The 21,125-nt window shown below is 47.7% G+C and overlaps 1 protein-coding gene across 1 annotated transcript in view; it reads left to right on the top strand.

Annotated features, from left to right (window-relative positions):
- The window catches only part of XIRP1 (xin actin binding repeat containing 1), a 291,979-nt gene extending 279,992 nt beyond the window's left edge, over positions 1–11,987 (top strand). The window contains exon 3 of the mRNA XM_053410151.1: positions 11,917–11,987. The gene's annotated coding sequence lies outside the window, so the exon portion shown is untranslated. The remainder of the gene's footprint in view (positions 1–11,916) is intronic.
- Positions 11,988–21,125: the final 9,138 nt, after the last annotated feature.

The following is a 21,125-nucleotide window of genomic DNA, read 5'->3' as shown; positions in this document are numbered from 1 at the left end:
ACGTAGAGGGAAGGGGAACCTCAGGCCCAGGGTGAGGGGCAAATGTGGTCCTCCAGGCTTCTCTGGCGCTTGGGAATTTCTGCAACCGGCTTTGTACCTTTTTGGTGCTGTGGGTTAAACCACAGAGCCTAGGACTTGACGATCAGAAGGTCGGTGGTTCGAATCCCCGCAACGGGGTGAGCTCCCGTTGCTCGGTCGCTGCTCCTGCCAACCTAGCAGTTCGAAAGCACATCAAAGTGCAAGTAGATAAATAGGTACCGCTCCGGCGGGAAGGTAAACGGCGTTTCCGTGCGCTGCTCTGGTTCGCCAGAAGCGGCTTAGTCATGCTGGCCACATGACCCAGAAGCTGTACGCCGGCTCCCTCGGCCAGTAAAGCGAGATGAGCGCCGCAACCCCAGAGTCGGTCACAACTGGACCTAATGGTCAGGGGTCCCTTTACCTTTATAGTCCAAAGACTAGAAAGGAACAAGGCCACTTAGAGTTTCTCCTATCCTTGACCGAGAAACGTCCAAGTGGAAAGGGCATGTGCTGAAAGAGGCTGTTCTTCTCTTGGGGTTCCATGTCCCATAAGGCCGAACTGGATAAATCCTGCTTAGCGGCCTCTGTTCCCGGGGCATTTGTAGCGATGGAAACCTTGTGTGCGATTAAATTGCAAACTTTCCCCTTCCACGAGAATCAGACTGAATGTCTTTTCTGTGCACCACGTATTCTGGAAAATAGATTATGTGAGCCCGGGGAGGAAATATGGGATTCATCTCAGTTATTTTCTTTGAGCAGAAACGCCAGACATGATGTTTGCTTTTCTCAGAAAGCGATACGTAGGCTGCTGGTCCCAAAGCGAGGCCTGGCTGTGGCTTTCCCGCAAACCCCCGCCGTTCATCTTAAGAAGCGTAGGCCAGAATGACTAATCACGCTGCGCTCAGAATCGCTTCAAGGGAAGTCAAAGGAAGGCGGCGTGTTTTCGAGCGGCAAGGAAGAAGTTGGCTTCGTATGGACAGATGATTTCACACCTGTTCCTGCCGTGAGACATCCCTTACTTTGCCACCCAGTGCATTTGGTTGTTGTAGATCCTGAGTCCGTTGCTTTTCCTGCAAGTCTCACGTGCTAGGATGAAGGACGATGTTTCGTTTTTGAGATCCGTGTACCTGGTCTGGAGACAGCCTTGTGACGTTCCATACAAATGTGCTTCTTCTTTTGTATCCTGATCCAATTTCACAAGTTCAGTTCAACAAACCGAGGAAAGGCCAGCTATAGAAGGGGACGCATTGGCTAGTGCCGGTGACGTCGCCCACATTCTTCAGTCCCTAGACTGTGCTGTATGTAGGTCAGGAGTGGCTACCCTGTAGTCCTTCAGGTGCTCTTGGACTGCCATCCCCATTGTCTCTGAACATTTGCCATTTTGGCCGGGGCTGATGCGAGTTGTAATCCAGCAATATCTAGAGAACTAGAAGTTTGCTATCCCTTCTTACCCAGTCAGAGCAATATGATAGGTTGGCCAAGGTGCCTTAGAGCAGTGATGGCCAAACTTGGCCCTCCAGCTGTTTTGGGACTACAGTTCCCATCATCCCTGACCACTGGTCCTGTTAGCTAAGGATGATGGGAGTTGTAGTCCCAAAACAGCTGGAGGGCCAAGGTTGGCCATCACTGCCTTAGAGCCTTCAATAACCTGGAACCCACTTGACAATAGGTGAAGCTTTTCCCCAGTATCCTAATTCAGTGATGGAGACAAACTTCTACCTCCCATGTTTCTGGTGGCTGAGCAGCAGTCACAGGCATAGGAGCCCTACTAGAAAAGACCTTGACAACCCCAAGGCTGTGTTGCTTCTTCCATCTATGTGGCTGATGAGGAGCTGAGGACCTCCTGCCTTTCACCTGCTCGCTCATTTCCAGTTGTGATCGCGGGAAGCTGACATCGGTTATGCAGCGGTTTCCGAATGCAGCATCTCTTTGGGATTCAGGTGTAGGCCTTTCCTGCAGGCGATAGAAGCCAGAAGGCTTTTGGGTCAGAAATAGCACCAGGAAAACTTATTTCGGTAGCCTCCCATGGCATTGAAGGCAGATCAGGTTCTACTGGTAAGATCTCTGAGTGATCTGAAGTATTTCCGATTCCCAATTTCTTAATGGGGGTAGCGATGTAATTAGTTCCCCTCCCCCACAATTAACTGCTGAGAAGAAGAACGCACAGGCAGGCAGGAGGCAAGGAGGAGTGGGGGTTTTTGTATGTCATCTCAGTTCATGTCTGATAGTCGGCAAATTCTTGGGCTGAGAGTTCTTTAATTTTAATGGCATGCCTTTTGCAAGGTTCCAGTTTAAAAAAAATCCCAAAGTATATTGTGCAAGACTGAAGCCTGCCCACCTCTGCTTTAAGGAACTAAGAGAAGCCAACTTTTTAACGACATTTTCTCCTATGAAAGCGAAAGGACTTGATTTTGCGGATTCTTCCCTGCCTAAACTTCTTCGTAATGCGAAACCAACATTGGCCGGAATGCTAAAAAACCTATCAAAATTCCCCACCAGAGAAAGCCGCATCTTTCCGGGTGCAGATTTGAGTTAAAGAAGTCGCCAGATTGCTTCTAAATTTGAGCATCTCATCCCCGTTTTGCACAATTCCGCTTTTACAGTGGTACCTCAGGGTACATACGCTTCAGGTTACAGACGCTTCAGGATACAGACTCCGCTAACCCAGAAATAGTGCTTCAGGTTAAGAACTTTGCTTCAGGATGAGAACAGAAATCGTGTTCTGGCGGCGCGGCGGCAGCATTAGCTAAAGTGGTGCTTCAGGTTAAGAACAGTTTCAGGTTAAGAACGGACCTCTGGAATGAATTAAGTACTTAACCTGAGGTACCACTGTACTAGTCATTGGTTAGTAGTCATGGTTTATTTGTTTGCGTTGATTCTTATCTTGCTGTTCCTCCAAGGCGCTCAGGGGAGCACGTTTATTTTCCCTCCCACTTGATTCTCACAATAACCCTGTGAGGTAAGCTAGACTGAGAAAGACTGGCTGGCCAAAGGTCACCCATTGAGATTCACGGCTGCCTGAGAATTCGAACCTGGATCTCCTAGACTTGGTCTAGGAGTGGGAGACCCTTTGCAGCCCAAAAGCACCATGGGAATATTCTGGGGGCTGCATGGCAGTGAGGAGTAGGACCAGGGGAAAATAGTGTGTGGCGCAACAGCTATGACTCCGATGCATGTGGAACGCCGCCCTCTCGCCCTGTTTGTGCTCACGGCTGTTTCTTGTGCCTTTATTTCTTTTCTTTTCTAATATAATTTTTATTGATTCCTTTTTTAACACAATATTTCAAACATTACGTTGACAGACAAACACACACTTTGCCCTGCCGGGCACATTACTTCCTTCCATCCCTTCAACTGGTTTTTTTATTTTCAAGTCTTTATATTCACACTTTAGACCATCCATTTCTGACCTTTCTACTCTTAGAGTCAACTCTTTCTCTTTGGTCAGAAAAGTTCATCATTGCAAGATTTATTTCAGTCCTGCTAATGCCTTCACATTTTTACAGTAATTATTCATATACAGTGGTACCTCGGGTTAAGTACTTAATTCGTTCCGGAGGTCTGTTCTTAACCTGAAACTGTTCTTAACCTGAAGCACCACTTTAGCTAATGGGGCCTCCTGCTGCTGCTGCCGCGCCACCGGAGCACGATTTCTGTTCTCATCCTGAAGCAAAGTTCTCAACCTGAGGTACTATTTCTGCGTTAGCGGAGTCTGTAACCTGAAGCGTCTGTAACCTGAAGCATATGTAACCCGAGGTACCACTGTATTTCGAAAAATTCAAAATATAGTTAAAACTAACAGAAAACTAAAACGAGGATCAAGCACTTATCAGTCGGGATAGGCAGACAAAAAAGTTTTAAGCAGTTGGTGAGACGTGTATGGGGAAGATGCCTGCTTGATGTCAATCGTCAGGGAGTTCCAAACTGTAAAATAAAATACTGATTTATTGCAAGGGCAGAACAGATACTACTTTTAGAAGACATCTGAAGGCAGCCCTGTTTAGGGAAGCTTTTAATGTTTGATGCTTTACTGTATTTTAATATTTTGTTGGAAGCTGCCCAGAGTGGCTGGGGAGGCCCGGCCAGATGGGAGGAGTATAAATAAATTATTATTATTATTATTATTATTATTATTATTATTATTATTATTAGCACTAGTTCTGCAGACTGATGCAATCAGGTGGGCATACATGGGGTAAAGGGACCCCACGTGTTGCAGAGGGTTAAGCTGGATGACCCCCCGGGGTCCTTCTAAATCTACAATTCTGGGATTCAGTGATTCTAAGTAACCTGGCTCCCGCGCTGAGGCCGCCCTTAGCACTAGGTAGGCATAAGACAACGTCAGCCCCGCTGAGTAAAACGGGGCCTCTTCCCATGAAAGTGTGCAGCGCCGCAGCTGTAGAAACTGTTTACGAGGTGATCTTGTGTTTGTAGACCTCTGCCTACACCAAGGAACCTCGCTTTCCACCCAGCCTTCTTAATTATAGAGAGCACGTTCCTGCCCTACAAACCGTGATGGAAAACGGCGAGAGGAAAGCGAGGAGGCAGGAAAAGTAAGAGCGAGACTGTGGAGGGCAGGGCGGAGGATGTTAGAAACTGGGATCCGAGCCAGATAAGTTATGTAGGAGAAAGTCTACCTGATGGCACAGAGAGGTTTTCTTGTTTTACTTTTTACACTTCTAAGGCCTTCGACAGCTTCCTGACCCAGATAAATTTTAGCAGGTGGGTCTTTTTGGTCCTGCTCCTGGGTTCCAGATGTTTCACCAGCAAAAATTTTGTGGACCACGCAGTTGTCAAAGGCACAGGCCGGTGTGTGTGTGAGAGGGAAGTAGCACAATCGTTGCACTTGGCACCTGCCTCTGTTGGCAGTAAAAGCCTTGAGGTTGTGTACTCAGCTCGTAGCAAGTTCATACGTAAACAGCAGAAGAACACACAAGGGCGGGTGGCAAGGAATCGCAGCCAGTGGCTGCACAGCTTTGAGATCTACCAGGCCTTCGCGAAGAGATATGGGTGATGATCTCACCAGCTCTTACGTAGAAGAGGGTGTCTTCCGATCTGTATTCTGCCTCCTCTTAGGCAATCAAGATTTCGGGGTTTGTGAGAGTACGTGCTTAGCAAAAAACAAAGAGTCCTCCAGGTTGCAGCTGTGGGACTGTGTCATTTTGAAGGCTTGCCTCCATTTTGCACGCTTCCTCACGTACAGCTCTCTGGGAGAAGAAAGCTAGCAGGTCAGCAAGAGAGATCTTACCCAGGTTTCTTCTTGGTATGGCATCTACATGGGGATTTAAAACTGAGGTTTTGAAAAACAAAGCTAGATTTGAAACTCCCTACAAGGGAGTATATAAAGCTGCCTTGTACCGATTCAGGCCATTCTGGCTTAGTATTGTCCACACGGACTGGCAGCAGCTCTCCAGGGTTTTGGACTGGAAGCATTCCCAGTGCTACCTGGAGATTTTGGGGATTGAACAATAAGACTGTATCTTGCCCCCAAATGGCAACCAGACATTCTGTTTGGTGACTACAACCTTGGTTTAAAGAGCCATTTGGCGCCTCGTGTATACCAGCGGGATGGCGGCGCTGCGCCTCCCCGCTGTCCCCCAGCTTGTGGGGCTGGCGGTGGGGAGAAGTGTGCTTCTCCCCACCGCCAGCCTTCAAAACAGGTCGGGGAACTGATGCCCGGGGCGCGCTGTGCAGGGAACTCCCGCGGGCTCCCAAGGCTTGCAGATAACTTCCTGAAGCCTGGAGAGCGAGAGGGGTCAGTGCGCACTGACCCCTCTCGCTCTCCAGGCTTCAGCGAAAGCCTGCATTCGCCCCATAGGGCGCACACACATTTCCCCTTCATTTTTGGAGGGGAAAAAGTGCGTCCTATAGGGCGAAAAATACGGTACATCTGAGTTTCTAATACTGGTAGAGAGAGGAATGACTCTGGTCTGAAATTCTGGACAGCTACTGCCCGCCAGTGTAGATAATTGTCACTGGCCAGGAGTCGGCTTCACCTGTTGAACAGCAGCCTGAAGGAGGAGAAGGCAGAGTGACTCCACCTGTGGGTGATCAGCCTTCTTGCTCCTGAGGAGAACCAACTGGCTCCAGCTTCCTTAAGCCGGGTTTCCAGCCTCAGTCGGTTACTGGAAACAACATTTGTCGTTTCTGGCTAGACCTTGCTGCTTCTTGTGACCTTGAACACTTGAGGACTTTCTTGTCCTCTGGACCGTCTGACTACAGTGGAACCTCCGGTTACAGCCTTAATTTATTCTGGAGGTCCGTTTATAACTGGAAACTGTTCTTATCCTGAGGCGTGCTTTCGCGAATGGGGCCTCCCCCTGCGCACGCGCCTATGGCGCGAAATTTCTGCTCGTGTCCTGGGGCAAAGTTCGCTACCAGGAGCAGCTACTTCCCGGTTAGTGGAGCTCATAACCCAAAGCCCAGAGGTCAGCAAACATTTTCAGCAGGGGGCCAGTTCACTGTCCCTCAGACCTTGTGGGGGGCCGGACTATATTTTGAAGGGGAAAAAATCAACGCATTGCTATGCCCCACAAATAACCCAGAGATGCGTTTTAAATAAAAGGACACATTCTACTCATGTAAAAACACAGATTCCCAGACCGTCCTCGGGCCAGATTTAGAAGGCGATTGGGCCGGATCTGGGCCCCGGGCCTTAGTTTGCCTACCCATGCCTGAAGCGTTCGCAAGGAAGTATTACTGTGTGTATGTGAACTGATATACACCTGACCTTAGGACTTGACTGGACCTTGTACAGTGGTACCTCTGAATGCGAACGGGATCCGTTCCGGGGCCCCATTCGCATCCAGAAGCGAACACAACCTGCGTCTGCGCGGGTCGCGATTTGCCGCTTCTGCGCATGCGCGTGACGTCATTTTGACCGTCTGTGCGAGCGGCGAAACCCGGAAGTAACGCACTCCGTTATTTCCAGGTTGCCGCAGCGCGCAACCCAAAAATACTTACCCCAAAGCTACTTCAACCTGAGGTATGACTGTATAGGGACGTTGCCTCCAGGCAATGCCCCCCCTCTGAGACTTGGCTGGTTGGCTGAGCTGTCCCGCCACTGAGCAGCATGGGCCTACGACAATAATGCTGAGATAGTTGGACCCAGTGTTCGGACTCAGTCGAAGGCAGTTTCCTATGTTCCAAGCCCTCCTTGCTAAGCTCAGGAGCAGGGCGCTCAGCTGCCCGTCTTCCTCTGTTAGGTTCTCCATCCTTTGAATCTGTGGGCCTCCACATGTTGGGGAGGGGGCTGCAACTCCCATCATCACCCCAGAGCTGTAGGGTAGGCGGGCTGGTGGGAGCCGGCCTCCGACAACATCACGAGGGCTGCATCTGCAGATGGTACCGTGAAAACGGCGCAATTGAGAGAGGAGACGCAGTTGTGGCGCAGTCCAGGGAGGACCGCGCCACGTGGCCTTTGCTGAACGTGGTGCTTGGCGGCAGGAAGAGAGCCGGTTGCGACTTCACCTCCTCCTCACTGTCGCTTGCGCCTCTGTGAAGAACTTCACCTCACAGTTTTGATCTGAGGCCCTGGCTTCATGCAGAGACCTCTTCACACCTGCCGTCTGCACTCATTTACCACCATTTTGCATGCGGCTTTGACCTATTTTGAAGGCCTTGGTGCTCTGAGGCCTGGTTACCATGGAGATACGGCCCCTTCTCTCTTTCCTGGAACTGCCACCTTTAAACCAGGACAGGGCTTCATAGCAGGTGCTTGGACCAGAGTTTGTTTGTTTGTTTGTTTTTGTAAGGTAAGGGGCGTCTCCTTCTTTCCCTTCCCATACAACATCTCCACATTATGGTGCACCTGTGAGCTTGGCTGGTTGTATCTACATGAGACGGTGGGTGTTATACCTGTGCAAAACCCATTGAGTTTTCAGGTGCTGAGGGAAGGCCGTAGCTCAGCAGTGGAAGCAGCTGCTTGTATGGGGAAAGGTTGAGGTCTAGCCCTCAGCATCCCTAGGGAGCTCTGAAAAAGAGGACCCGTTTGGAACCTTGGAGAGCGGCTGCCAGTCCGTGTAGGCAGTTATGAGCTAGATGGACTCTGTATAAGACGGGCAGCTGTGTTGCCCTAAATGAAGATGGCTTCGTGCAATAGAAAGCAGGCAGTGAAGAACGGAATTGAAAAATGGAATTGCGGAAGGCGTGCCTTTTCTCGCTCTCGCGAGGCTGTGATGTTATAAGGTCCCAGTGAGCTCAGACAGTGAAATGCGTCCTTATTTATTTGGGGCAGCTTTTGGGGGCAGGAGAAGGAACGCGGGTGGCGCTGTGGGTTAAACCACAGAGCCTAAGGCTTGCCGATCAGAAGGTCGGCGGTTCGAATCCCTGCGATGGGGTGAGCTCCCGTTTCTCAGTCCCAGCTCCTGCCAACATAGCAGTTCGAAAGCACATCAAAGCGCAAGTAGATAAATACGTACCGCTCCGGCGGGAAGGTAAATGCCGTTTCCGTGCGCTGCTCTGGTTCGCCAGAAGCGGCTTAGTCATGCTGGCCACATGACCCAGAAGCTGTATGCCGGCTCCCTTGGCCAATAAAGCGAGATGAGCGCCGCAACCCCAGAGCTGGTCACGACTGGACCTAATGGTCAGGGGTCCCTTTAACTTTACCTTACCTTGGGTGCAGGAAACTGTGCTGATCCACAACACACACACCCCAATCATGGATAAAAGGTCATCAGCCCAGCCTCTCCTGGTGATCTGGGGAGCCCGTAAGACCCTTGGAACTGCTGTTTTCATAGAACCACAAAATGGTAGTCAGAAGGGACCACGAAGGTCATCCAGCTCAACCCCCTGTAATGCAGGAATCTTTTGCCCGATATGGGACTCCAGTTCACAACCCTGAGACTAAGAGTCTCCATGATCTAAAAAGCAATGAGTGTAGTACAGGTCTGGCCGTCCTTCAGCCTGAGCAACTCAATATCCAAAGCAATTGCTCTACAGCAGCCTTCACCAACCTAGTGCCCTCCTGGTGTTTTGGAATACAACTCCCATCAGCCCCAGCCAGCCTGGCTGGTAGTCAGTTTCATGATGGGAGTTGTAGTTCAGCTACATTTGGAGGGCCACAGGTTAGCCCACAGCTGTCAACTTTTCCCTTTTCTTGTGAGGAATCCTATTCGGAATTGTTATGTACTGAAGTTCTCACCCTGGGCCATCGGGGGATACTGTAGATAGTTATGCAAATAAGGGATCGAAAGTGACATTCAGTGATTGGATAGTTTTAGAAAATTGTTACAGTTACGTTGTACTGGAGCTCTATATAAGCAGGCTGACTGAGCCCTTCAGTTCAGTTCTGTTCTGGCCTGTGAATAAACAAGAGCTGTTTGAAGAATCGCTGTGTCGTCTGATATGTTCACCCACAACTTAACAGGAATAAGGGAATTTCTCTTTAAAAAAGGGGAACGTTGACAGCTATGGGTTAGCCACGCCAGCCTTATTAAGTGGACAAGATTTCCTTCCCTCCGTGGCATCTGGCTACCTAAGCACAAGTCACAGAGTTGGGGCAGGATAGATGCCTGCCTTGCCATGCCTACAGAAAACACTTGCGCATACCTATCTCTTAGTGTACGACCTCTGGGCAGCATTTCCCATCAGTATGGCCATTGACTAGAGTCTGGGATGATGGGAGTTGTAGTCCAGCCACATCTGGAGGGATCCGGCTCAGCTACCCCTGACTTAAAGCAAAAGTCAAAAAGCTTTGTGCAAATTCCAGGCCTAGAGCTGATTCTTACCATAGGTGGCTAAGCCTGAAATGCCAGTCACCGCACCTTTCTTGCCCATATTCATGGCCGCTGCCCAGGCGCAGCCACTACATTCTCATGAGGACGAGGGGGCTCAGTTCAAGGTGTCTTAGTCCCGCATGCCATGGAGCTCCCATAGACGAATGGGGCTATTTGTTTCGGATGAAGGCTGGACGCCGTCTTGTGCAACCCACAGGCAACAGGCTTGCTTTGCAGTTACCCGAGCAACGAGACTCCTGTTTTCCATGACTCACGAAATGCCAGGCAGAAACGGCTAAGATTGGATGAGCTCATTATTTGGGCTGATCTGGAGCATCTGGTTTCTTTAGTGAAAGGTTGAAGAGGAGGCTGCGTGGAAGGGCGACGGGGGATTTCCAGGCCCTTTACTTACTTTTGTGGGGGTTTATTTTAAGACGCTCGTTGCACTGCGCAGCTCTGTACTACATGAACAGGATACAGGAAGCCTTCGAGGATCAGAGTGACAATGCTGAGCCACATCTCTTTGCATTTTAGAAATGAGCGGCTTTTCAGATCCTCCTTTTTTTTTGGCACACAGAAACACCAAATCTGCGCAGCTGTAGGTGTGTCGATGGAAACAGACTTCTAAGGATTGTAGCTAACTCAGTTCTTCTCAGAGTAGACCCACTGAAATTAATAAAGCTAAGTCAGTCATGTCTGCTAATTTCAGCGGGTCTACTCTTGAGTAGGGATGCTGGTGGCGCTGTGGTCTAAACCACTGAGCCTAGGGCTTGCCGATCGGAAGGTCTGCGGTTCAAATCCCCGCGACGGGGTGAGCTCCCGTTGCTCGGTCCCAGCTCCTGCCAACCTAGCAGTTCTAAAGCACGCCAGTGCAAGTAGATAAATAGGTACCACTCTGGTGGGAAGGTAAACGCCATTTCCGTGTGCTGCTCTGGTTCGCCAGAAGTGGCTTAGTCATGCTGGCCACATGACTCGGAAAAACTGTCTGCGGACAAACGTTGGCTCCCTCGGCCTGTAAAGTGAGATGAGCGCCGCAACCCCAGAGTCATTCGCTACTGGACTTAACCGTCAGGGGTCCTTTACCCTTTATTCTTGAGTATGACAAGTATTGCCATAACCCCTAAAGTGCTCACAAAGTGAATTGCTCTGGTAAATAAATACAGGAGTGTTCATCTTCCACACCCAATTGACCTTCTTTTCCTCACTTTTCCTTCTTCCATCTCATAGCCTGACCTAAAAAGGTAAAGGACCCCTGACCATTAAGTCCAGTTGTGGACGACTCTGGGGTTGCAGCGCTCATCTCGCTTTACTGGCCGAGGGAGCCAGCGTTTGTCTGCAGACATGTGGCCAACATGACTAAGCCGCTTCTGGCGAAACCAGAGCAGCGCACAGAAACGCCATTTACCTTCCCACCGGAGCAGTACCTATTTATCTACTTGCACTTTGACGTGCTTTCGAACTGCTAGGTTGGCAGGAGCAGGGACCGAGCAACGGGGGTTCACCCCATCGCGGGGATTCGAACCACCGACCTTCTGACCGGCAAGTCCTAGGCTCTGTCGTTTAACCCACAGCGCCACCCGTGTCCCTTATAACCTGACATACATGGCCCCAAATGGGTTTGAATAAGCTCTGTCCATTTTCTGCAGGATGATCCATTGCTTTTGTCCATCAGCAGCCACTGATCTCTTAGGAGATGATGCTTGGGAGCCACTCCCTCTGACCTAAAATCCGAGAAGGGTGTGGGCTGGCTATAGCTACCTGGGGGAATAGAGAAAGCAACCTGTAACCTATCCGAAAAATCACTTGTCTTAACTTTACACAACAGCATTTAAAATTAGCTTCAAACCACCTTGTCACGGCTCCTGTCCTGGGTAGTGGGCAGTATGTACTTTCTATTCTCAGGTGTATTTACTTGTAGAGTAATTTTCTTCACACTGTACACACATGCATATTTGTGGTATCATATGGAAACTTGCAGCCATGGTTGTCTTCCATATCAGCCCTTTTCTCTGGAATTGCCATCTGTTCAATCATTTCTTAATGGAGAAACTAGATAGCATTGTGGTCATCCAATTACATTCCAGCATTTTTTTTTTGGATGTTGAGTGATAGGCCAAGCTTTTTGCACTAGGGAAGAAAGGCGAACTAATGTCAATGTACTGGAAGAAGCAAAAATCACCAGTGTCGAAGCAATGATTCTTCAACATCGACTTCATTGGACTGGTCATGTTGTGTGGATGCCTGGTTACCATCTTCCAAAGCAACTACTCTATTCCGAACTTAAAAATGGAAAGCGTAATGCTGGTGGTCAACAAAAGAGGTTTAAAAACTCAAGGCAAATCTAAAAAAAATTAGTGTAAACACAGGCAACTGGGAAACACTGGTCTGCGAGCCCTCCAGTTGGAGAACAGCCTTTACCAAAGGTGTCATGGGCTTTGAAGACACTTGAGCTCAGGACAAAAGGGAGAAACGTGCTAAGAGGAAGGCATGCTTGGCAAACCCTCACTGTGATCAACTCCTGCCTGGAAACCTATGACCCCACTGTGGAAGGACATGTGGATCCAGAACTGACCTCCACAGCCACCTATGGACACACTGTTAAGACCATGTTCATGGAAGACAATCCTACTTGGCTACAAGTGGTTGCCAAATAAGAAGAAGACATTCCAGCATTTATTTTCCTCCCATTCCACACACCCCCAATACTGTGTTTGTGTTGATTTTGTGGAGGAAGGAATACATTAAATGCAGTTGCAGTGCCTGCCTGCCTAGTATGGACACACAAAGCACTGCTTAGGTTTTTAGAGGTTGCAGTGCCTTTTAGTTAAAAGATTCCTGTTGACAGCTTCTGCACATTTTATTGTATCTGTTCATTGTGACTGGGGGATTGATGCTCAACTGTCCCTTAAGTAGTCAGCTCCCATTCTCTGTTCTAAGGGTCTTAATTCTTGGCTTCCTTGCATCCCCCCCCTCCTTAATTGTGAAATGGGAGTTTATTTGAAAGCAACCCAGGATAGGAGCAGTGCTGACACCAGGAACAGCAGAAGAGAGTGCAATGATTCATTTTGTGGGGAACAGGATGCAAAGTAGATGTGACTGACCTGTGGCTAGGGATAAGTGAGTAGGTCAGTTTCCGTTCCTCTCAGTTTCTTATTTTCCCCCAATCTTGATTTAATTATCCACATCGTTATATCGGTTTGCAATTATTATTTTTTAAAGTTCTCATGAAAAATTTTCAGCATTTTGCCCAATTTTCTCCTGCTACACACACATTTTTATATGCAACGTTGCCCGATGTACACATTTTTTGCAAGACAGATTTCTCTACTATAATGCATTTTTGAATGTTTTTCTCATATATGCATTTACTTGCAGTATTCTCAATATATACGTTTTTGGGAGCTGCATTGCAAAATTCAGGTAAGTGTGAATTTCAAAGTTTGCAAAGCAGACGGAAGAACGTTAAACGAGTGCGCGCATATCACTGGCCACCCAGCAAGAGGATTTGTGGAGCTTCTCTGTTAATGCACAGTCCTGTCCAACATTCCCTCCCTCCGCCTCCGTCCTGCACGCATAGGCAGCAGGAAAGACAGCAGTCAAAAAAAGTTTATCAGCAGTTCTCAACAACAATACTGAGCAGGTGTGCTCGGGTTTCCTCATAATCCTGAAGATGAGCTAATTCAGCACGCACAGACACACACAGAGGCAACCTCTCACTCTTGCCAACAACGGAGCATCGTGATTTCCTTTCTGTAGTCATGTGAGGACCCGATCAGTAGCCTCGTTTGTCATCCTATCGTCCCAGGCTTGCTCTCGTCATTTTAATTTCGGGATGAGCTTGGTGCAGGGCGAGATTTCCAGTTGTGAAACAACTGCCCTGAAATTGTTTGGTGTAGATGCACCCCAAGATGTGCTCAAAATGGACTGGGAGCCTTGTGGGTCAGGCGCTGGTTCCCTGCACTTCTAGCCAGAGGAAGGAATTGCACCCGAAGCCAGGGCGCTCTCACGAGAGCCTCAGAAGTCCTCTTGGTCCTGGGAATCGGGTGACTTCATGACATGGCTCCTTCAAATGGCCCAGATCCACTGTACATCCTCACCCCTGACCATTTATTACTAAGGAGGACTACTAGGGTGGTTGCCTGCTGCCTGTCAGGGGCTTGGCAACCCCAGAGCCTGAGCACCTGACTTTATATTTCTTTCCCACAAGCTACATGTGCTACAAACTGCAGGCAAAAGGCAATTGTAGCAGGATCTGTCCCACAGGCTGGAGCTTTGTAGCATCACAAGGTTCCCTCACACCAGTATGAGGGAACCACCAGAAGGTCCTTGGAGGTGGACCTCAGTGTCCTGACTAAATAATGGGGATGGAGACATTCCTTCAGGTATACAGGGCCGACGCCATTTAGGGCTTTGAAGGTCAATATGGGACACGGGTGGCGCTGTGGTCTAAACCACTGAGCCCTCTGATCGGCAAGCCCTAGGCTCTGTGGTTTAACCAACAGCGCCACCCGCGTCCCACTTGGAAGATAAAAGTGGTATATAATACATAAAATAAAACACAGGTAGAGAGCCCTTTAGGGACCAGGAAAGCTCTCAGTGGCCAGCGATGGTAGAGCTGAACAAAAGGAAGGTCCAAGCCAGAGCTTAAAAACTTCAAAATTTTTGAAAAGCAGTTCAACACCTTTGCCCCTACATCAGAGGCCACCTTAGAGAGCTGCAGTTATTGCACATTGATTATTACAGAGCAACAGCAGTTTCTTCTTCTTTATGTAACAACTGTCTCCTTGCTCACACCCGGGTTATTTTCTTCAGGGTCCAAGAAAAAAAAGAAAGAAGTTTAAACAAAGCGCACGCTTTCAGGAACTCTTCAAGGATTAGAAGTTCCTTGAAGCCATGCAGAATCCGGCCCAGTCAATAGGCGTCTGGCACGTTTGAGATGGGCGGCCAATTAGGAGTTGCCGTTTCAACCAGCCCGATATGACACTGAGCCGCTCAGAGCTCATTACGAAGGACTGCGCTCTGTCACCCAAATTGGAATTTGACTTCAAAAATGGGTATCGATCGAGGAGTGGAAGGAAGGTGTTTCGTGTTCCTCCCCCCTTTATAAAAAAAGAACTAAGACAACACGAGAAGTACGGAGGAAAGATACATTTCCAGAAGCACATTTTGTGTTTATCACATGTCAACCAGGCCACTGGTTGGATTTATAGAGCTTGTAATTTTTCTTAGACTGTCCTGAATGTCGGTTCTCCTATACCAGCCTTTCAAAAAGTTTTAAATTATTGTTGATAATGTTATTGGGTTTCTTTTTTGAAAACAAGCTTTGAGGGGTTTTTTTCTTCTTCAGACAAGCGGTATATAAATTATACGAACTAAATAAAAATGTCTCTTATGCCAGTGTTTAACGTCTTAGCAACAAGGGTATAATAATCTTGTCCTGTCATAAGTCACTAGCATAGCTCCTGTCAATTCCATATTGTAGTAGCTGGTCATTACTTTGCAAAACCTAAACATGTTTACCAAAATTGCCCCATTATGCTTACTCCCAAGTAAGTGTGAGGCCTGTATATTTTGGAAAGCAGAAATACTGTCCACATAGGGCAGAAAGAAGAATAATCAGTTTATCATTGTTGGTTTTTTAAATGAGCTTGTCTTCTAGTGAGATACTAGATTTTACATTCCACGTTTAGACATAGGCAATGCAAAGAGGTTGAAACACCATTAATTCTGAAGATGCTGTTAAGCTTGGGCAGGGACTATTTGGGGTATTAGGGGAGGAGTATTACCTCTGTTGGGGGACACGGCATGGCTCCTAGATGCTGTCAGCATGAGACAACGGCCATACCCTGGGAAAAGGTTTAGACTGGCCGGCAAAACCAGGTGCGGGTAGCCAGTGTGTTAGGTTTACAATGCCTGCAAAGACAGGGTCCAGCAGATTGAGTGGACGAGACCAATAAAGGGTCAGTGGTCAAGAAGGTGGTTTCTGCACGTGCCGTAGAGGGAAGTGAGGGGCAGATGGGAGCTTTTCCACCTGGGAAGGAAGCCCATCTAGGAGAAGGAAGTCTCTGATCCTAAACCTCTGCTGCCTTGCAAGGTATCTTTGGGAGAAGAAAAGGCTCAGGAGTATGGGCCGTAATCCAATGGGAGCAGTCAAGTGCAACATTCCTTGTTTTCCTAGAGTGGACATGCAAGGGAATGTTTGGTCCAGCCAGTCAAAACTTCCTGTTCCTTCTGGCCTGGAGCCTCCTTCCTTGCATGTGACAGTGGGCGGGTGTGACCTTCCCAGACCTGGTCAAAGGATGAGGCATGCTGTCACTCTCTCTCTTTTCCATATTCTTTCATCCTGTGAACTTCCTGGACTGAAATGCTGGCTGCCAGCCAAGCAGTACCCCCAGGTCATCTCCCTTATGGGGTAAACCTGTTGGTATATGTTTGTAACTTTAAGCCAGGCATGGCCAAACTTGGGCCTCCTGCTGTTTTGGGACTGCAACTCCACCATCCCTAGCTAACAGGACCAGTGGTCAGGGATGAAGGGAATTGTAGTCCCCAAACAGCTGGATGGCCAAGTTTGGGCATGCCTGCTTTAAGCCTGGCTTGAGAGCAGAGAGAGTGACACCTGGCTTGAGAGCAGTACATGTGAAAAGGATCTAGGAGTCTTGGTTGACCACAAACTTGACATGAGCCAACAGTGTGACGCGGCAGCTAAAAAAGCCAATGCAATTCTGGGCTGCATCAATAGGAGTATAGCATCTAGATCAAGGGAAGTAATAGTGCCACTTTATTCTGCTCTGGTCAGACCTCACCTGGAGTACTGTGTCCAGTTCTGGGCACCACAGTTCAAGAAGGACACTGACAAACTGGAACGTGTCCAGAGGAGGGCAACCAAAATGGTCAAAGGCCTGGAACCGATGCCTTATGAGGAACAGCTAAGGAAGCTGGGCATGTTTAGCCTGGAGAAGAGGAGGTTAAGGGGTGATATGATAGCCATGTTCAAATATATAAAAGGATGTCACATAGAGGAGGGAGAAAGGTTGTTTTCTGCTGCTCCAGAGAAGCAGACACGGAGCAATGGATCCAAACTACAAGAAAGAAGATTCCACCTAAACATTAGGAAGAACTTCCTGACAGTAAGAGCTGTTTGACAGTGGAATTTGCTGCCAAGGAGTGTGGTGGAGTCTCCTTCTTTGGAGGTCTTTAAGCAGAGGCTTGACAACCATATGTCAGGAGTGCTCTGATGGTGTTTCCTGCTTGGCAGGGGGTTGGACTCGATGGCCCTTGTGGTCTCTTCCAACTCTATGATTCTATGATTCTATGATTCTAAGCCTTAAGCCTGCCTTCAGGGATCACACTGTGCTCTGCCTGATCACGAGTAAACTTTCTTTTTATTGCTTATGAATAAGACTGTGGTGTCTTTATTCTTTTAGGAGGGATTCAAGGGGTCTTACCAGGAAAATACTAGAACACATTTCAATCCGGATGAGCCAGATTGAATTGCGTATTGTCTTAAGAAACTCACACGAGTTTGCAACTAGTTTTCTGCTGTTTAAAGGGGAATGCAAACTCTGCTAAGTAAAGGAACTTGCTAGCGCAGGTTAGGAAGGATATTAATAAACAATATGTCCTCTCCTGCCACTCTGAACATTCCTACAAAGGGTTATGGACCCAGCATGCTTCCGCTGCACAACTCTGCTAAGTAAAGGAACTTGCTAGAGCAAGTTAAAGGTAAAGGGACCCCTGACCATTAGGTCCAGTCGCGGACGACTCTGGGGTTGCGGAGTTCATCTCGCTTTACTGGCCGAGGGAGCCGGTTTACAGCTTCTGGGTCATGTGGCCAGCATGGCGAAGCTGCTTCTGGTGAACCAGAGCAGCGCACGGAAACGCTGTTTACCTTCCCGCTGGAGCGGTACCTATTTATCTACTTGCACTTTGACGTGCTTTCGAACTGCTAGGTGGGCAGGAGCAGGGACCGAGCAACGGGAGCTCACCCCGTCGCGGGGATTCGAACCGCCAACCTTCTGATTGGCAAGTCCTAGGCTCTGTGGTTTAACCCACAGCATCACCCGCGTCCCTTAGAGCAAGTTAGGAAGGATATTAATAAACAATATATCCTCTCTTTTTTTTTTATAAGATATTTATTAAAGTTTTAAAGATTTATATAAAATAAAAAAACAAAAGAACAAACAAAAACAACAAAAATACATACAAAACACATACAACAAGTATAATTTCAATCCCCTATATTCATAAAACTTACTTTCCCGACCTCCTCATACCTCCCCTTTCTGTATTCCAATCTCTAATTAGTTCAATTCAGCAAATCCTTCCCCTAATTTCTATATAATTTTTGACCTTTCTTTTCTTAATTACATAATCATTACAGCTAAAAACCACTTAATTTCAAAATCCACATCGTTCTAACATTCAATAATTTTACAATGTTTCTTAAGATAGTCCTTAAATTTCTTCCAATCTTCTTCCGCCGTCTCTTTTCCCTGGTCTCGGATTCTGCCGGTCATTTCTGCCAAACAATATATCCTCTCCTGCCACCCTGAAGATTCCCACAAGGGGGAAACCCCACACAAAGCCCTAAGGCGATTGGACGGCGCCTTGCATGCCTCCTTCCTGCAACTCAGCAGCCAAACTGGTGCCAAACGTCTCGCTCTGCTTTCCTTTTAGGCCACATAAGTGAAGCCGAGAGGGGGTCTTGTCATCCGAGCAGCCCAGGACCTCCAGCCCCACTGCCCAGGCTTGCACCCCGGGGAGGTCACTTGGGTGCTGCTAGGGCGGCCATTTGGCTTTGCCCTCCGGAGGCACACTCCATTGTCTCTTGAGACAGATGCATGCCAACAACAGCTCCCACCATCCCTGACCACTGGGCATGCTGGCTGGGGTTGATGGGAACTGGAGTTGAACCCCAGATTCGCCATCTCTTTGTTAGCCCTGATGACCTAAGGGGAATTTATTGTATTCAGTCCATTTGTTCAGGAAAGTGAAAACCTGATTATGGTGCTTCTAGCTAATAAATGCAATGGCACCGGGATGACTGACGGCTCTTCAGCACTTACATTTTAAAACACTGTTATTAAAATTTAAACGGTGTTCTTAAAATTATATATTATTGTTAAATTAAAGGGAGGGAGTTTTTTTAAAAAAAATAAAATCAGGTTTGCTTGGAAGTAAATTACAGTGAATTTAGTGGGGCTCATTCTAGAGTTTCCGTGCATAGGATTACAGACTCATAGTGCAACTTTATACGTGGCCACGATCCTCCGCTCAATTACCTGGGATTAGAAGTCCCACTGAATTCAGCTGAGTTTACTTTTGAGTAAAGCCCCATTGAGTTCATTGGAACTTTCACTCCCGGGCCATTGTGCAGAGGATTTGCAGCCAGTCATAGAAATGTAGAGTTGCAAGGGACCGCGAGGATAATCTAGTCCAACCCCCTGTAATGCAGGAATATTTTGCCCAATGTGGGACTTGAACCCAAAACCCTGAGATTAAGTCTCATGCTCTACCAACCGAGCTATTCCAGGTCGTACGTTTGAGTTGCTATCTTCAACGAGTGTGGTGTAGTGGTTAAGAGCGGTGGATTCGTAATCTGGTGAACCAGGTTCGCTTCCTCGCTCCTCCAAATGCAGCTGCTGGGTGACCTTGGGCCAGTCACACTTCTTTGAAGTCTCTCAGCCCCACTCACCTCACAGAGTGTTTGTTGTGGGGGAGGAAGGGAAAGGAGAATGTTAGCCGCTTTGAGACTCCTTTGGGTAGTGATAAAATGGGATATCAAATCCAAACTCCTCCTCTTCTTCTTCTTCTTCTTCTTCTTCCTCCTCACCCTCCCATTTTCCCGGGAGTGAGCCCCATTCAATTCAATAGGACTTACTTCTGAGTAGGTGAGGTCAGGATTGCCCTGTTAGCAAAATCTTAGCTATATAGGCAGTCTGTTTTGCTTTGGTTTCTGATGCAACACATTTCTCCAAAGAAAATAGGGAGGCCCTGTTCAATAATAATAATAATAATAATTTTTACTATTTCTACCCCGCCCATCTGACTGGTTTGCCCCAGCCACTCTGAGCGGCTTCCGACATATATAAAAACATAATAAAATATTAAACATTTACAAAGTTTGCTATACAGGGCTTCCTTCAGAAGTCTTCTAAAGGTTGTCTAGTTCCTTATCTCCTTGGCTCGGTGAGTGTGTGTGTGTCACATAACTCCATTCCCTCCAACATTTCTCCAATGAAAATAGGGACGTCCTAATGAAAAGCGGGACATTCCGGGATCAACTCAGAAACTGGGACGGCTTCTGTAAATCCAGGACTGTCCCTGGAATATAGGGGCAATTGGAGGGTCTGCATCTCTCTCCCCCTGCCCCTTGAAATATTTTGGTCTATGGTCCAGGCTTTTTACCCCAAAGCTTTAAGAAGAAAACCCAGTTTCTTGCAGCTTTCACTTATCCTCCCACACTATACATTTACTGGCTTTTGTGGTTTCTACATCAGGGTTGCTAGGCCTGAGTCACTGTAGCCGTAGCTTTTGAAATATTTCCGCTGCCTGTGTGTGTGTGTGTTTTATGTGTAGTTAACACTTGCAGGAGTGTCACATGGAACAGGAATGTGTGTGCTGTGTGGGCAGCAAGTTTGAAAAAGTGTTTGCGTTTGGCTGAGCCGATGCATGTGGAACGCCGCCCTCTCGCCCTGTTTGTGCTCGCGGCTGTTTCTTGTGCCTTTATTTCTTTTCTTTTCTAATATAATTTTTATTGATTCCTTTTTTAACACAATATTTCAAACATTACGTTGACAGACAAACACACACTTTGCCCTGCCGGGCACATGACTTCCTTCCATCCCTTCAACTGGTTTTTTTATTTTCAAGTCTTTATATTCACACTTTAGACCATCCATTTCTGACCTTTCTACTCTTAGAGTCAACTCTTTCTCTTTGGTCAGAAAAGTTTATCGTTGCAAGATTTATTTCAGTCCTGCTAATGCATTCACATTTTTACAGTAATTATTCATATACAGTGGTACCTCGGGTTAAGTACTTAATTCGTTCCGGAGGTCTGTTCTTAACCTGAAACTGTTCTTAACCTGAAGCACCACTTTAGCTAATGGGGCCTCCTGCTGCTGCCGCGCCACCAGAGCATGATTTCTGTTCTCATCCTGAAGCAAAGTTCTTAACCTGAAGCACTATTTCTGGGTTAGTGGAGTCTGTAACCTGAAGCGTATGTAACCTGAAGCATATGTAACCAGAGGTACCACTGTAACCTATTAAACATTAAAAGTTTCCCTAAACAGGGCTGCCTTCAGATGTCTTCTAAAAGTTTGGTAGTTATTTTTCTCTTTGACATCTGGTGGGAGGGCGTTCCACAGGGCGGGTGCCACTACCGAGAAG

This window comes from Podarcis raffonei, chromosome 12, assembly GCF_027172205.1.
Source record: "Podarcis raffonei isolate rPodRaf1 chromosome 12, rPodRaf1.pri, whole genome shotgun sequence".
In the NCBI taxonomy this organism is placed as follows: Eukaryota; Metazoa; Chordata; class Lepidosauria; order Squamata; family Lacertidae; genus Podarcis; species Podarcis raffonei.
The sequence above is the reverse complement of the archived record's forward strand: the minus strand, read 5'-3'. Positions and strand labels throughout refer to the sequence as shown.